This window comes from Procambarus clarkii, chromosome 19 (assembly GCF_040958095.1).
Source record: "Procambarus clarkii isolate CNS0578487 chromosome 19, FALCON_Pclarkii_2.0, whole genome shotgun sequence".
Classification (NCBI taxonomy): Eukaryota; Metazoa; Arthropoda; class Malacostraca; order Decapoda; family Cambaridae; genus Procambarus; species Procambarus clarkii.
This window is the reverse complement of record NC_091168.1, coordinates 25,301,660-25,320,486: the sequence shown is the minus strand read 5'-3', so window position 1 is coordinate 25,320,486 and position 18,827 is coordinate 25,301,660.

Here is an 18,827-nt window from a genome sequence, read left to right as displayed (position 1 = left end):
TCGTGATTCTGGTCCCCTGGCCCGGGTTGCCTAGCCATATACCGCGCTGACACAGACGAGGAATGCTAAGCAGTCGGGTGTATAGTTAGATGATAATGTGTTGAATGAGCGGCTGCTAATTGCGGTACACAGGAGGAGGATTGTGGCGGGTGTAGAGAGCACACAGGTCGCGTGGTGACCAGTCTTCCCTACACCCCCCAACATCATGAATACAAAGTTAATGCAGGTGTGTTTATCAACGTCCCCCGGTACACCGGGCCCCCTCTCTTTACCGGCATTGATAACTCTTGACCTAACATGAATACCTGTTGTGTTACCCTTGTAAGCAGACTAATATTTGTGTATAAACAATTTGTTGTTGTTGTAGGGGGCTTGTAGTGGTGTGGTCCGGGCTGTACTCCGGCACACTTAAGTGTTGAGGGAATTCATAGTCAGTCTTTCCTCACGGGCGCTAAACTATCGGTGTACAAACGGACCATATATAAACAGTTTACCTTCCTATCTTGAGGTTATCTTGAGATGATTTCGGGGCTTTTAGTGTCCCCGCGGCCCGGTCCTCGACCAGGCCTCCACCCCCAGGAAGCAGCCCGTGACAGCTAACTAACACCCAGGTACCTATTTTACTGCTAGGTAACAGGGGCATAGGGTGAGAGAAACTCTGCCCATTGTTTCTCGCCGGCACCTGGGATCGAACCCAGGACCACAGGATCACAAGTCCAGCGTGCTGTCCGCTCGACCGACCGGCTCCCTTGTGAACTTGTCCCCTATGAACAATGAACTACAGCAACGTTGTGTGTATATGAGGAAATATTGAGGTAGTATAATAGGATCGAGCTCACGTCCCTTGGGGAGTCCAGGCACTTGGGTTCGATCCCATTATATGGTCTCAATATGGTTGAACATATCCTTGAACCTATCCTTCAACATATAGATGAACATATCCTTGAACGTTCCTTGGTTGAACGTTTATCTGTTGTTACTGTGGCGCTTAGGTGTTACGCTCGCACCGATTTTGGCTGGGTTCGAAACCTGGCCTGATAAGGTCGACTGCACACCGTTGCTAAACTGTTCGCTCCTGTTTACGCAGCAATAATTTGGGACCTGTTTGGTAACTGATTGGCGGGTCTTGTTCTCTGGGAAACTTTTTTTTTTTTTATCTTTATTTTAAAAAAATACAATATAAATTACATATACAAAAGTGTTACAAGGCAAGTATACATTACAATTCTTAGTGAACAAGTGTTTCAGTAGTACGGAAACTAGTAAGGGGTTAAGGCTTGAAATGAGCTATGGAGGAAACACCTCAAGAATGCTCACAGGAGTCAGGTTCTCTACTCCTGTACACACATCTGTGCTAGAAAAATAAAGGAAAGAATTGTGAGACGGCGTCAGACCTTGAGGGAACACTCACTTCTACGCTCCTAATAACAACGTTAAGAGACGCTGAGACAGTTCCAAGACAATACCAGCTTTACCTATCACAGCCTTCTCTCGCTCGTTAGTGCCGGGTGTTTGTGTTACGGTTCAAGTTAAAGTATGTTAATTGAGATAAGAAAGAAATACATCTCAAAGAGATAGAGTAACTTAGGCTCAGAGGAGACATCTCCCGTCACGCAGAGTGCAGTCGCACCTCCACAGATCTCCAGTATCAGCTATTGATACTGGTAATGGCTCAAAAGGGCACCACTTACGGGCTATTCATGCCCGTGCCACCTTTTGGGTGGCTTCATCAATCATCAACCTAGCTTAGGCTATTTCTACCCTCCTTGTGTTACGGTCAAGGTGATTAGTGGTGAGCTTTCTCGTTACGACCTCTTAAGTGGAAGTTTAGTGGATGAAGTAACAAGAGATCTTAATGCAGGCGATGAGTCACAATAACGTGGCTAAAGTATGTTGACAAGACCACACACTAGAAAGTGAAAGGACAACGACGTTTCGGTCCGTCCTGGACCATTCTCAAGAGATCTTAACGTAAAAAAACGGAGCAAGGTGATGGAGGAAGTGAAGTTTTTTTTCTAACAAATCCACAAGGGCCTTGACGAGGATTCGAACCGACGTCCAAGAACATCCCAGACGCTGCCTTAATCGACTGAGCCACTTTTTTTTTAAATTTGTCTCGAGGGTCGAGTTTATTGGGCAGCGTCGCTCATCTAGTGAGTGGACACACACGCACAACACTCCCCAATAGGAAGAAACCCCGCTGGGTTGTTTTCTCTCTCCGTAACGACGAAGTAGAAACCTCAAGACAAGGGGAGAAGTAGAGGCCCAACGTGATGTGAGGTAGTGAAGACGGTGATAATTAGTTTAAGACGCTGGTGTTCGTAAGTACTTGAGGTATTGTATGTGTGTGTGTGTTCTGTAGGCTGACGTCTTGCTTAAGATAAGGACAGGCAACGCATTCGGCGCCACTGGTCTTATCAGCGTCATCAGCTGATTCTTATCTCCAAGGTGGATGGGGAGGGGATGGGAAAACAGTGAGGGGGGGGGAGGGGGGAGTGGGCGTGGATGGGTGGGGGATAGGTAGGAGGTGTAAGGGTTACTGGCATGGAGTGGGAGGGGAGTAGTAGTTGTGCTAGTGCAGGGATTGTGTTGTGGGCCGGATAGGGACAGTAAAGGTGAACTAGGGGATGGTACAAGTTGAAGGACCGACCATAGGATAGACACACACAGGTACGTCCTCATATATATAACTGGCTTCCTGCCTTCCTCACAGGATGGGGTGGAGCGAAGCTTGCGCTCTTCCTGTAAGAATTACTGGGTGCCACCATTCACTCTTACGGGCTATTCATGCTCGTGCCACCTCTTGTGTGGCTTAATCTTTATCACTCAATCAATCAACAGTCACTAATTGCTAATGTTTGTAAGACTCATCCACACAATATTACAGCACAAGTGGACCTGCATGGCTGCATGCTTGGTGGTGTTATCACCGGGGAAATATTAGTGTTATCACCGGGGAAATATTGGTGTTATCACCGGGGAAATATTGGTGTTATCACCGGGGAAATATTGGTGTTATTGTTACCACCCTTGAGACTAAATAAGGTTCTTCTCCCCGCAGTGCAATAAAAAAGATAATAAATCGGCCTTGCCAACAACTGTCTAGGGGTAAATATAAATCACTGCATAAAATGGAGAACAATATATTTATGCTAAGGGGGACAAACTTATTAACACTTAAATGTATAAATAATAACCAGAAATATTCTTCAGCATGCAAATCATAGAATAACCTCCTTATTGAGACATGAGCACTATCACTAAGACATGGATTAGAGAGATATATACAATATGATCTAACCAGATAATTAACATTTATATGGGCTAAAATAACAGTGACCATGACTCCTCATGACCGCAGTCGCCACGCTTCTGCCCCACGCCTTGGTCCGCAGGCCAAGCGTCTACCAAAATATCAACTAACCGTCCATACAAATATTGTGGAAAATCTAATAATAAAACGCAGCACTAATATTCATAACATTGTTAAACTAAAGAATAGTAAACACTGGTACAACATTCCATACAATAATAAAGAAACCAAATATGGGCATAATTTAAGGTGAAACTATAAACACTCAATTGACAACAATGTTCCCACACTGGCCATATCCAAATATGGTCAACCGCCCACACGGAGAAACTACATGAGAAATTAACACCAAAAGCCTCACACAATATAATGTAACTCAGGCACACTACTCAACCCGTCCTCTTAAAAAGAACGTCACTTTTGGCTCATATGCGCACTATGGCCAAATTTGGACGTAATTTGAAATGAAATCGACTCACAAAAGTGACGTTCTGTTCCGTTTTCTATTTGAGCCGTCTGGCGTACGCGCAGAGGTTATGAGAGGACACTTTAAATTCACGTTTTTCATAACGTTTTGAAACTTGATGAGAATTTCCTGCCCACCTAACCTATCAGAGGACCCTTAACTTACTGTTGTTGAAAAAAAAAATCCCAAATTTATTTTCATTTCCAAATTACGTCCAAATTCGGCCATACGGACAAACGGCCAAAAGCGACGTTCTTTTTAAGAGGACAGGTTGCACTACTGCATGCTAATATATACATATATATAACATACAAATCTTATATCATACAACTAGATGCTATATTAAAGAACAAGACAATAAAGTAATATGAGAATCAAGAGTAATGGCAGAATCCTAGTGAGATTCGTAACAGTTATCACCGGGGAAATATTGGTGTTATGCACATACCTTGCTCTCTTGGCCTGTGGAGCTGAGATCTAGGAGGGTTGTGCACATGTGCGTTTTTCAGATGTGTCCACACCTGAAGGTTTGCTGGTTGGGCTTTTACATGTTGAACATCTTTGTTGCTCTCAAAGCTCTTGGGGCCACAAGCTCTGGGAGTGAGGCGTCTCTTCCTCGTGTGGTCATCGGGAGCTTCTTTCTACCATTTCGAATGAATTCCACCACACCTGGTTGCCAGGTGTTGGAGTCAGGTGTTCAGGGAATACATGTTCAGCAGTTCATGGATGATAGTCAACATGCTGCCGCCCTGAAAGGTGCATTCAACTTTTTTTGATATAATTAAAATGTGTGCTTTCTAAAAATAATAATATTTATTTAGTATATATATATAGTATACCGTATGTTAAAGTTTTGTATATATATGTGTGTGTGTATATATATATATATATATATATATATATATATATATATATATATATGCACTGATGGGCAAGCACTGCACGCGTTACTACAGACTATGGGCACGACGTCCTGATTGGCTAATCCATGGCACTTCTAAACTGTCCAATAACATATGGCGGATACTAGAGTGCGTTAGATTATAAGATATAATCTAATAATCTTGTCTCCTTTTCAAGGACTATAATTTGAGTGCCTTTAGACGGCCCAGTAGATGTAAGTGGCTCACTGATCCTCTGCGAGCAGTAAGGAGTTCTTCTGTATATTGTCTATCTGTGGAATCTCTCCAGCCTTGAAAGGAGGATGGGGAAAACTGACCAATATTTCATTGGTGATAAGGAGGGGTGGTTTGAGGCCCTTGTTTTGGACGTTCTCATTATCCAACCTGTCATTTACCTGCGAGTGGCTTTGTTGTGGTCTGGGAACGTCAGCTCTCGCGTTGTAAGTTTTTTTTATTATTATTTTCTACCACAAACGTGGCTACACATTCGTTGTAAGGTCTTTGGCTCGGTCGCTCCTTAATGTGAGGAGGTGTGGTGATATCTTTGTTCTGTGTTCTCTTTTGAAGCATTACATTTGTCTGTACTAGAGTAATTATAATCCGTCACTGTTGGGTGTTTTATAGTTTCTCGTTAATATCTTGAGGGGTATTTTGAGATGATTTCGTGGGCTTAGCGTCCCCGCGGCCCGGTCCTCGAACAGGCCTCCTTTTTGTTACATAACCCCCCAGGAAGCAGCTCGTAGCAGCTGTCTAACTCCCAGTACCTATTTATTGCTAGGTAACAGGGGCATCAGGGGTGAAAGAAACATTTTGCCCATTTGTCTCCGCCTCCACCGGGGATCGAACCCGGAACCTCAGGACTGCGAATCCGAAGCGCTGTCCAACCAGCTGTCAGGCGCCCTTTGGAAAACTATTGTATTGAAGTATTGGAAAACTTTTTTGATATCATATTTAATTTTTTTTCTGATTTTAAGGCAATTTTCATGCTTATTTTGATGTCATACACAATAGATGATACGAAAATTTGTGTTGATTTCCTAACTCCACATTTCTAATTACCAGTTATTCCCTTAGCTTTCCATCCATTTAGACTAGTTAGTAGAGCGGTTCCCTCTCATCTTGCAGGGTCGTGGTTCGATCCCCTAGGGCCCCCAAGTGGTTGAGCACCATTCCTACACTACAGCTCCTGCTCGATGTCCTCGTATCCCTTCAGGGTGATAAACAGCCACTGTGGCTGAACGATCCTTCCCGATAATCACCTTCCCTTCTCTTTCATGTCACTATATATAGTGTATATAGTGACATATATGTGACTGGTCACATATAGTGACCAGTCACTATATGTGACTGGTCACTATATGTATGACCTCGGACTATATACTCCGAGGTCACATTTCTAAACTGTGTGTTACAAAGTGTCTGTAACTGGTCAGCGTTGGGATGTGTCCGGGCCTCTGTCGTAAGTGATCCAAGGGTAGAAGTCACTTGCCAGGGGGCGGGGGGGGGGGGGTAAAGACATCCTCCTTGAGACGTCAACCCTTCCACTTATCCTGCATAATTATTTAATTAATTTGCATAATCACCAAGACAAGGGGGCCTGGGGGGGGGGGGTTGAGAGTATTACTGAGCTGTGATGACCTGCAATGTGCATTCACGAATGCTGCAATGCTGCACTCATCAGATGAAGTCAGTATCAACCTGTTCTCTCGCCTAATGCGTCGCATTTCTTACGGATCCGATTCAACACTCCGTTAAAAATGCGACGTATTAGGAAAAAAAATGAAGGCACCGTAATTTTGACGTTTTCTATGCATCGGCCTCGATGGGTTAGGTGGGTTGCTTGGGTTCGTGCGTGCGTTTCTGGTTAGGCTAAGCAGTTGCATTTTTAAATGGAGTGACGTCACATTAAGAGACCGGACTGGCTCTTTAATGGCCCCACGAGGGTGTGTCCTTCATCCAGCACAGATCCCTGCAGATACCTGCTTACGACATCACATATCCCAGCAGATACCTGCTTACGACATCACAAATCCCAGCAGATACCTGCTTACATCACCACATATCCCAGCAGATACCTGCTTACGACATCACATATCCCAGCAAATACCTGCTTACGACATCACATATCCCAGCAGATACCTGCTTACGACATCACATATCCCAGCAGATACCTGCTTACGACATCACAAATCCCAGCAGATACCTGCTTACATCACCACATATCCCAGCAGATACCTGCTTACGACATCACATATCCCAGCAGATACCTGCTTACGACATCACATATCCCAGCAGATACCTGCTTACGACATCACAAATCCCAGCAGATACCTGCTTGAGGCATGACAGATCACAGGATACATGTATCCAGCGTTGTCTGACACACTGGTCAGGCCATATAGATGGCCGAAGATACTCTCAGCCTCCAGCGAGGTTCTTAGAGCTGAGATACTATCCCTTGACTTGATCAGATTACCGCATATGTGGGCCACCTTATCTGTTGGTGGTGTGGCCTGTTGGTCTGACCTCCCTCCTCTTGTTGCTGGTGCTGTGGCTTGTTTGGCTGCTGCTCTGGTTGGTGGTGGTGGTGGTGGTGGTGGTGGTGGTGGTAGTGGTGGTGGTGGTGGTGGTGGTGGTGGTGGTGATGGTGGTGGTGGTGGTGGTGCTGCTGCAGGTGTGGTGGTGGTGGTGCTGCTGCAGGTGTGGTGGTGGTAGTGGTGGTGGTGCTGCTGCAGGTGTGGTGGTGGTAGTGGTGGTGGTGCTGCTGCTTCTGCGTCATTTGTCTATGATGTTGCTGTCGAATCTCTTGTTTTTGCTGTTAGAGTTTTTGCTGTTGGTGGTATTTCCACTTTTACTGCTGCCACTACCGCTTGCTGTTGCTTCTTCTCTTGCTGTTGATACTGGAGCTGTGGTGTTGCTGCTGGTGCTGTTCTCAGGAGACACTTGGCTCCGCTGGTGAGGGTGTGTACTGACCGACCACTGACTAGCGGGCAAGTGGGCTCTTAAAACTCTTCATGCCCCGCCTACGGGCCTTCTTGCACCTCATGTGTTACAATTTATATTCTGATGTTCGAATTCTTTATCGAAAGAGGCCTTAAAGATGAGGACAGAGGTGGCTTCCACAACCTCTTTTAGAACATTCCACTCGCTGACTACCCATACAGAGCGTAATTATTTCTTTAGGCTTCTTTGGCCCATTTGTGTTTCCAGCTTCCATCTGTGTCCCGTTCTCCTACTTTCTCCCTATTTGAATAGGGTGTCCTTGCACACTTTTTATATTCCCTTTTCTGATTCCCGTATCTGCCTGCCCCTTGTGGTGTTGATGCTCCTATGGCGGTATGTCCACTCACAGGATGAGTGACGCTGCCCAATACTGTCACTATGGCGGTATGTCCACTCACAGGATGAGTGGCGCTGCCCAATAAACTCGCCCCTCTGGGCAAAATTTAAAATTTAATTACCTTACACTTGTTGGGTTGTAATTCCAGCAGCCATGTGTGTGCCTACTCCTGGAGTTTGTCAAATTTTTCCTGTAACTTCATGTAATTTCCGATAGTTCTCTTGTTTTTATTTAACTCATCTGCATGACACACAGTAGAACAGCAGCGATGCCAAGAGCGAGCCTTGTGGGACCCCACTCGTTCCGTCCCTCCAGCGTGACACCACCTCTCTGTCTCCTTGCTCCCTGTCCTTTAGGTACTCTACTGCGTTACCCAGTTCAGTGGGTAAGGCAGTTATCCCGTCCTGCTTATCCGTCTTGTGAGACATCAGTCTTTCACGAAGAACTGTGTCAAGGGGATTTTGACAAGCTAGATGTTGGGGGGATGGTGGTAGTAGTGGAGATGGTGGTAGTAGTGGAGATGGTGGTGGTGGAGGTGGTGGTAGTGGTGGTAGTGAAGGTGGTGGAGGTGGAGGCGAGTGGATGACCTTGAGGGGGCCGCGTATGACAAGAGTCGTGGAGCATGATGCAAATGGGATAAGACATGTGAGATTAGATTACATGGAGGAGGTGTGGGCCATGGACCAAGGGGGGAGGTGAGCATGGACCATGAGGGGAGGGGAGCATGGACCATGAGGGGAGGGGAGCATGGACCATGAGGGGAGGGGAGCATGGACCATGGTGGGAGGTGAGCATGGATCATGGTGGGAGGGGAGCATGGACCATGGTGGGAGGGGAGCATGGACCATGGTGGGAGGTGAGCATAGACCATGGTGGGAGGGGAGCATGGACCATGGTGGGAGGTGAGCATGGACCATGGTGGGAGGGGAGCATGGACCATGGTGGGAGGGGAGCATGGACCATGGTGGGAGGGGAGCATGGACCATGAGGGGAGGGGAGCATGGACCATGGTGGGAGGTGAGCATGGACCATGGTGGGAGGGGAGCATGGACCATGGTGGGAGGGGAGCATGGACCATGAGGGGAGGGGAGCATGGACCATGAGGGGAGGGGAGCATGGACCATGGTGGGAGGTGAGCATGGACCATGGTGGGAGGGGAGCATGGACCATGGTGGGAGGTGAGCATGGACCATGGTGGGAGGGGAGCATGGACCATGGTGGGAGGGGAGCATGGACCATGGTGGGAGGGGAGCATGGACCATGGTGGGAGGGGAGCATGGACCATGGTGGGAGGGGAGCATGGACCATGGTGGGAGGGGAGCATGGACCATGGTGGGAGGGGAGCATGGACCATGAGGGGAGGGGAACATGGACCATGGTGGGAGGGGAACATGGACCATGGTGGGAGGGGTGCATGGACCATGAGGGGAGGGGAGCATGGACCATGAGGGGAGGGGAGCATGGACCATGGTGGGAGGGGAGCATGGACCATGGTGGGAGGTGAGCATGGACCATGGTGGGGGTGAGCATGGACCATGGTGGGAGGTGAGCATGGACCATGGGGGGAAGTGAGCATAGCCCATGAGCGGACCAGGGGAACTAGGAGCATGAGGGGGGGCAAGGAGCATGAGAGGGGGCAAGGAGCATGAGAGGGGGGGCTGAGATAGGAACTCTCCCCCCCCCCCCGTCCTGACCTCACCCTGACCTTCCTGGTTAAGAGTTATGCTCCCCAGCTGCTGATAAGATAAGACCAGGTGACGTCACGGCCAGATCATATGACCTCAGATAGCGGCTATGTATTTGTTGAGTATTAAGTGAAAGGAGTTTGATATCAGCCTCAACACAGATAACACTTGGCTTCTAATTCCTGCCTTGTGTTATGCCTGATAACACCACTGATAACGAGAAGGTCAGTAGCTCTGTGTTGATGCTGCAGCATTGTTCAGGGAGAGGGAGCAGCATTGTTAAGGGTGAGGCAGCAGCATTGTTAAGGGAGAGGGAGCAGCATTGTTAAGGGAGAGGGAGCAGCATTGTTAAGGGTGAGGCAGCAGCATTGTTAAGGGAGAGGGAGCAGCATTGTTAAGGGAGAGGCAGCAGCATTGTTAAGGGAGAGGGAGCAGCATTGTTAAGGGAGAGGGAGCAGCATTGTTAAGGGAGAGGGAGCAGCATTGTTAAGGGAGAGGGTGCAGCATTGTTAAGGGAGAGGCAGCAGCATTGTTAAGGGAGAGGCAGCAGCATTGTTAAGGGTGAGGCAGCAGCATTGTTAAGGGTGAGGCAGCAGCATTGTTAAGGGTGAGGCAGCAGCATTGTTAAGGGAGAGGCAGCAGCATTGTTAAGGGAGAGGGAGCAGCATTGTTAAGGGAGAGGGAGCAGCATTGTTAAGGGAGAGGGAGCAGCATTGTTAAGGGAGAGGGAGCAGCATTGTTAAGGGAGAGGGATAAGCATTGTTAAGGGGGAGGGAGCAGCATTGTTAAGGGAGAGGCAGCAGCATTGTTAAGAGAGAGGGAGCAGCATTGTTAAGGGAGAGGCAGCAGCATTGTTAAGGGAGAGGGAGCAGCATTGTTAAGGGAGAGGGAGCAGCATTGTTAAGGGAGAGGGAGCAGCATTGTTAAGGGAGAGGGAGCAGCATTGTTAAGGGTGAGGCAGCAGCATTGTTAAGGGGGAGGCAGCAGCATTGTTAAGGGGGAGGCAGCAGCATTGTTAAGGGCAAGGCAGCAGCATTGTTAAGGGAGAGGGAGCAGCATTGTTAAGGGAGAGGGAGCAGCATTGTTAAGGGAGAGGGAGCAGCATTGTTAAGGGAGAGGCAGCAGCATTGTTAAGGGGGAGGCAGCAGCATTGTTAAGGGAGAGGGAGCAGCATTGTTAAGGGAGAGGGAGCAGCATTGTTAAGGGAGATGCAGCAGCATTGTTAAGGGAGAGGGAGCAGCATTGTTAAGGGAGAGGGAGCAGCATTGTTAAGGGTGAGGCAGCAGCATTGTTAAGGGGGAGGCAGCAGCATTGTTAAGGGCAAGGCAGCAGCGTTGCCTAACCAAGCCGAACCTAGCCTAGCCTAACCTAACCTAACCCAGCCGAACTCTTGTAAGCCCTGTCTTATAAAGGTCAGACAGGGGTCAGTGTTGCAAACGTTGAGTACTTAAGGTCAAGTTCGGGAAAGGGGGGGTGGGGTGTGGTGGGGTAGGGGAGTGATGGGGAGGTGTCACCAGTAATGGATGGGGAGGGGGGGGGAAGAGGGGGGGATAATCGTCGAGGTTTAAGATGGGAAGTAGATGGTAGATTAGGTGCGTAGATTAAGTGGTAACAAGAGGTTGTTAGGGCTTGGTTGTGGATGGTGGCCGTCTTTATCTGATGACTGCATACATGGTTGTCTTTATTGATCTCCGGTAATATTACCCCGTCTACTGTCCTCCTCCGCCACCACCTCCGTCAACACTGCCCCAATAATGTACAAAAGACCAACAAAGGTGTGTAAAAGACCAACAAAGGTGTACAAAAGACCAACAAAGGTGTACAAAAGACCAACAAAGGTGTACAAAAGACCAACAAAGGTGTACAAAAGACCAACAAAGGTGTACAAAAGACCAACAAAGGTGTACAAAAGACCAAGAAAGGTGTACAAAAGACCAAGAAAGGTGTACAAAAGACCAACAAAGGTGTACAAAAGACCAACAAAGGTGTGTAAAAAACCAACAAAGGTGTGTAAAAGACCAACAAAGGTGTACAAAAGACTAACAAAGGTGTACAAAAGACCAACAAAGGTGTACAAAAGACCAACAAAGGTGTACAAAAGACCAACAAAGGTGTGTAAAAGACCAACAAAGGTGTGTAAAAGACCAACAAAGGTGTACAAAAGACCAACAAAGGTGTACAAAAGACCAACAAAGGTGTACAAAAGACCAACAAAGGTGTACAAAAGACCAACAAAGGTGTACAAAAGACCAACAAAGGTGTACAAAAGACCAACAAAGGTGTGTAAAAGACCAACAAAGGTGTGTAAAAGACCAACAAAGGTGTACAAAAGACCAACAAAGGTGTACAAAAGACCAACAAAGGTGTACAAAAGACCAACAAAGGTGTACAAAAGACCAACAAAGGTGTGTAAAAACCAACAAAGGTGTGTAAAAGACCAACAAAGGTGTACAAAAGACCAACAAAGGTGTACAAAAGACCAACAAGGGTGTGCTAAAGTGAGGAATAATTAACGTGAGCCGCACAAGCCCAGGAGCTGGAGTCCAAGAGACCACCCACAAGGTGTGTGACCTTCAGAAGCGTTGTTAAAGGAAACTGATGTAAGAACACACATTAATCTGGCTACGGGATGGCGAAGCTTTCTTTAAGAAAGCTTCAGGGAACTGAACTGTCATCGCCCACGTGCACAGGCACATCTGTCTTCTCCTACCACCCCCTTATATATATATATATATATATATATATATATATATATATATATATATATATATATATATATATATATATATATATATATATATATATATATATATAATACAGGGAACTTTATTGTAAAAGATTACAAGATTACAATATGTGGCCTTAACACATATACAACACAACCAATACAAGTAAAATGAAAAACACGCCAAAGGGATTCCTTAATAATAAATGTCACAGATAGATTCGATCATTGTTGCAAGTCGGACACTTCGAATTCTTCCGAAGTTGGACTCGTGCCGAAGATGCAATGGGCATTTTCCCTCTGAATCGCGATACTGAGGCGCTGGAACGAGAAACTTTTCGCTCTCTGGTCTTTTGTAATGCCGACCAATTTGCCACCTAATTCCTTCAGGAACTACAATGTACATTTTCCCCACGAACCGAGGGTCTCCGAATCGATCGGAACAAAGCTGTAGCCGTGTGCCAGACCTCTGTATGTGCCAGGCTTTCTGCGATTCCCTGAAAGAAGCAGCACCACCCCCTTTGCTCGAGCTGTGGTGGAGGTAGGTACTGGCCAGTGTGGCAGCGCACGTGTAGTCCCACACCACTTGCTTACCATCCTTCCAAGGAAGCAAGGTGACCACATCTGGGCGCTTCTAAGGGTCGTTGGGTCTGGATAGGTGTGGTTCTCGTTGTGCTGGGCAGCGGGCTGTGGCGAGGCTCCTCTTGATGATGTCGTTGACTTCTTCATGTCTTGCAATCATACCCTGTGATTTACGACATACCAGACTATGACGACCATATTGGTCTGCTGTTGCGATTCCGCAAATGCACCTATGTTGGGTGAGGATGGGGGCGGCAAGGCGAAGGGCAACTCCAATGCGGAGAGCGTCATGATTGAGGCGAGTTCCCAGGGCTGCATTGGGGCACAGCAAATAAAAAATCCCCAGCGTGGGGGTGCTGTTACCGCTAGGAGGGAATTATCAGGGGAAAGTGCCAAACCATTACGACTATATAGCACTTGGAAGGGGTCAGGATAATGATCTGGAATGGGACGAGGAGGGAGGTGGGGGGGGGGGGGGAGGAATGGTGCCCAATCACTTGGACGGTCGGGGGATTGAACGCCGACCTGCATGAAGCGAGACCGTGGTTCTACCGTCCAGCCCAAGTGGTTGGGCGTTACCGCTAGTAGGCGGGCTTTATTTTCAGCATCTGCGTTTTCAAGCATTGTTGTGACAGTCTTTTCCATTATGGGGCTATCCCAGTGGGCCTGCTTGTGGTCTTTTGGGACTTGTGGTCGGGGTAGAGGGTGTGCAGTAGTGTCCCACTGTCTGGCTGATTCGATGAGCAGCCAGTCAATGGCTGTTCATCGAATTCCCGCTGTGTCTCATACGCTCTGGTAGGATCTGCCCTACCAATTCGTTGGCTGCTGTACATGAGGATAAGAATGCTGGAAGTGCTACCTCAGTTGCCTTTCGTATGCCTATACCCCTCAAATCTCAGTGGTAGTGTTGCTTGGTCCCACTGACTGTCATCTAAATCTAGGTTGAGCGCCTTCCTGAATATTGACCTGAGGAGCTCATCATATTGACCTAGTAGTGAGTTGCCAAAAAGTGGGTCTACACCTGAAGAAGTACGTTATCCTGGGTAAGGTAAGGCACTTTGTGAGAAGGTAGAGGGCATCATGGGGAGTCCAAGTCCCCTATTCTCCTTCCATCCTCTATAGGTCGTTGTATATGGGTATATATATTCACCTTGAGAAGCAGGTTCAGGTGTGACGTTCTCCATCACCGCCCACTAAGAACACGAACATGCACAGCCACCCACAAAGAACATTCCAAACAGGTTTAAGAAGGGGTCGAGTGTCACACAGTGAGGGATCCAGGTGAGGTCAGATTGGGTCAACGTTCAGAAAACGTTGTGTAAATGTTAGTCTGGCTTGTCATCCCTTAGGCAAGGCTCTGTTAGGTGTGAGGCTCTAAGACCAAACTTTGTTTAAACCTTTCTTGGCGAAAATCTGTCTGGTGAAGCTTTTCTTGGCGAAAATCTGTCTGGTGAAGCTTTTCTTGATGAAATTCTGTCTGGTGAAACTTTTCTTGACGAAATTCTGTCTGGTGAAGCTTTTCTTGACGAAAATCCTTCTTTACGATAATTATCGTTACTCGAGGTTCTGTTGAAAACTATTGAGACTGAGTGTCATAGAGTAAGCTGGTTATTTAAGATAAGACTAGGTTGGGTAGAGTTCTTATACAGCTTATCTTAGCATAGTCTAAGATAGGCTGCCAGGCTGTAATGGCTTGGCGCTTTCTGCTGATATAGTTCCCTTCCCCTTAGCATAGTCTAGCCTAAAACAAGGTTATATTCCCTAAGCTTACGTACGATTGTAAGAGAACAGGAAACACCAGACGACATATTATCCCATACGAGGCGGCCAAACTTGTACATGTGTCTAACCTGCGCTTGAAACAATCACAGGGTTTTCCATATCTGTTATGTTACCCGGGATTTTGCTCCATAAATCATCCCCCATAATTCCTCTCACTGTATTTCCCACTTCTATACTTCCCTTCACCTATGCCTCTCCTTCCTCTTTACTCAAAAAAAAAAAAAAATCCACAACAGTGTTTTACCATGTCTTTTTAGCTAAGTGGCTTTTGAGCAACACTTTTGGATAATGTTCTCATTAGACAGATGGTTCCATTAAGAATAAATTCAAGTCCCAGCTGTGTCTGGGTACAAGTGACAGGATGAACAACCCAGCGGGGTTTTCTTCCTATTGGGGAGTGTTGTACATGCTGCTATGGCGGTGTGTCCACTCACAGGATGAGTGGCGCTGCCCAATACTGTCACTATGGCGGTGTGTCCACTCACAGGATGAGTGGCGCTGCCCAATACTGTCACTATGGCGGTGTGTCCACTCACAGGATGAGTGGCGCTGCCCAATACTGTCACTATGGCGGTGTGTCCACTCACAGGATGAGTGGCGCTGCCCAATACTGTCACTATGGCGGTGTGTCCACTCACAGGATGAGTGGCGCTGCCCAATAAACTCGCCCCTCGGGACAAAATTTAAAAAAATAAATTTTAATGAAGATGTTTCGTCTTCAATTGGCTTATTGATGTTTCAGTCTTTAATGGATTTATTATAATCTGGTTTAATAAAGTATTTACAGCCGATTATCTTCAGGAAAGCCCACAAAAAAATAGTAAAAAGTTTTTATTATAAAATTATACAGAAGACTGAACAATGCTTGGATAGTTGGTACGTGAAATGTATATTAATAAAACCGCTAGTACACAAAGCCGCCACACCAGCAGGAGCCCCCCCCACACCAGCAGGAGCCCCCCCCACACCAGCAGGAGCCCCCCACACCAGCAGGAGCCCCCCACACCAGCAGGAGCCCCCACACCAGCAGGAGCCCCCCACACCAGCAGGAGCCGCCACACCAGCAGGAGCCCCCCACACCAGCAGGAGCCACCACACCAGCAGGAGCCCCCCACACCAGCAGGAGCCACCACACCAGCAGGAGCCCCCCACACCAGCAGGAGCCCCCCACACCAGCAGGAGCCCCCCACACCAGCAGGAGCCCCCCACACCAGCAGGAGCCCCCCACACCAGCAGGAGCCCCCTACACCAGCAGGAGCCCCCCACACCAGCAGGAGCCCCCCACACCAGCAGGAGCCCCCCACACCAGCAGGAGCCCCCTACACCAGCAGGAGCCCCCCACACCAGCAGGAGCCCCCCACACCAGCAGGAGCCCCTCACACCAGCAGGAGCCCCCCACACCAGCAGGAGCCCCCCACACCAGCAGGAGCCGCCACACCAGCAGGAGCCGCCACAACAGGTGGGTGCGCCTGGGACTATCGGAACATCAGCTGATGGTTATCACCACCGGGAAACACAGGTGGGCGGGGAGGGGGTGGTGGGGGGCTCGGGGAGGGGGTGGTGGGGGCGGGGTTCCTCAGGAGGGGGGGGGAAGATCCTTGAGAGGAGAAGGGGAGGCGTAGGAGACGGTGTGTGTGGGGGGGGGGGGGGGTGACAATGTAGTAGTCGCTGTGTTCTTGTTTAATAATGCCGTGAGGGCGTGTGTTTATGTCTCCTCCGGAGCTTAAGTAGAGGATTATTAAATGTTTTTGTCGTGGGAGCAAGGTATATTTAACTCTAACGTCGGCTGCTTCAAATTAAATAATTGGACGTGCACAGAAAACGGGCGCCTTAGATGGCGCGGGGGGGGGACTAGTTTGTTGTTAGTCTTACACTGCTTCCAATCCTCTCTTAATGTTTTCTTCGTCTTCCGTTCCTTTCTCTTATTTGTTTATTTATTTCTTTATCAAAGTACGGGCTGGGATTGGAAATTGTAATCAATGCTTTTATATTTAGATCAATTATTGCAATTTTTTTTACATATTCGCATTATTGGTGGGTTTTGTTGAGGTTGCAATGGGGGGGGGGGGGGGTTCAAGGGCTTCGGATTCTGGGGCTGTGGGGGGGAGGGGGGTCCTGGGGGCTGTTTTAAGATGAGATAGAAGGTGTGCTGTCGGATCGAACTTGCTTCCCTGGATATTCAAGACACACACTGGAGGGAGGAACATTACTACCTACACCCGCATGTGGGGCTTGGTGCCCTAGTCCTCCCCCTTCTCTCCTCCACACACACACACACACACACACACACACACACACACACACACACACACACACACACACACACACACACACACACACACACACACACACACACACAGATATTAGAAAGAACTTTTTTAGTGTCAGAATGGTTGACAAATGGAATGCACTAGGAAGTGATGTAGTGGAGGCTGACTCCATACACAGTTTCAAGTGTAGATATGATAAGAGCCCAGTAGGCTCAGGAATCTGTACACCAGTTGATTGACGGTTGAGAGGCGGGACCAGAGAGCCAGAGCTCAACCCCCGCAAACACAACTAGGTGAGTACTAGGTGAGTACACACACACACACACACACACACACACAGCCACACACACACACAGCCACACACACACACACATTCTAGGGGTGTCTAGTAGCCCCAGTGACCCCTAGAATCTTATTTCCCAATGAAAGTTGATGGCAGCCTTGCCCCAGAGGCCAGGGGTCTCAGGAGCTATGGGAACAAATGTGTAAATATTTTCCAGATGCTTGTCCTTGCTTGATCATCCTGCTTCGTTGTGGTTGGCCGTCCCCATGTGTATGACCAGGCCTTAAGTGTATGTAGGTGTCAGCCTGGCTGGATACATATGTGTAGTCCCACACCACTTGTTTGTCAGTCTTGTAGGAGGGGGGGGAGTGTATTTTGACAACATCTGGGCCAAGCGCTGATATTCTTAAGGTTTTGGACCATTAGAAAACGAGGCGATCTCTTTCTCTCGCTCTCTCTCTGCTGGGCATTGGGGTTATAACAATTAGATCATTTATAACCCTTGATGTCACGAGGTATATTTCTAGCCTTTGCGTCACTGAAAGTGAAGGAAAGATCCAATATATGTGTAAGTGTATTAAAAACATAATTTTTGGATGTTGACCTTCATTGTTTCAAAGGTGCTGTATACACTGGAGAACAGTGTGTACAGCACCTTGAGAAAGGATGTAGGTTACATCCGAAAATTTGTTTTTTTAATGCACTTAAAGATATATTGGGCGTCTCCTTCAGCTACATTCAAGCACTAGGGCATTGTGGTAAGTTTCTCAGTATGTATTACTGCCGCTTGCACTGGAGCCTCCCTGTGGGACACTGTATCTGTGTGTGTGTGTGTGTATCATGCAGGTACACAAGTGTCCCACTGTGTGTGTCTCCACTTGTGTACCTGGATGTTCCTGTGCATCTGTGTATCTGTGTGTATCATGCAGGTACACAAGTGTCCCAGTGTGTGTGTGTATCATGCAGGTACACAAGTGTCCCAGTGTGTCTCCACTTGTGTACCTGGATGTTCCTGTGCATCTGTGTATCTGTGTGTGTGTATCATGCAGGTACACAAGTGTCCCAGTGTGTGTCTCCACTTCTGTACCTGGATGTTCATAGTACTGGCGTACCTGTACTTTACTCTAGTTGCTGCCACCGTCTCCTTAATTATTTGATATGTTTCGGTGTACGGAGGGAACCAGTCCACCTTGAGGGTAATACTGTTCATTTAGAACAGGTGTCCTGGTATTTAAACACCCACAACACCTGTCTGACGGGCTCAGACAGATTTTGCCTTACGGGATCACCATAGCCCGTGCTACATGGACACTTCGTCCTGAGTAGCTAAATCTATAACAACAACAACAACCTGTCTGACCCGCCACCACCTCTCCTCAGGGGGGGGGGGGGGGGGGAAGGAGACTAGGAAGGGGGGGGGCATTTTGTTGTGCCACTCGTGTATTGATCACAACCTCCCTGATCCTTGAATAATATTGA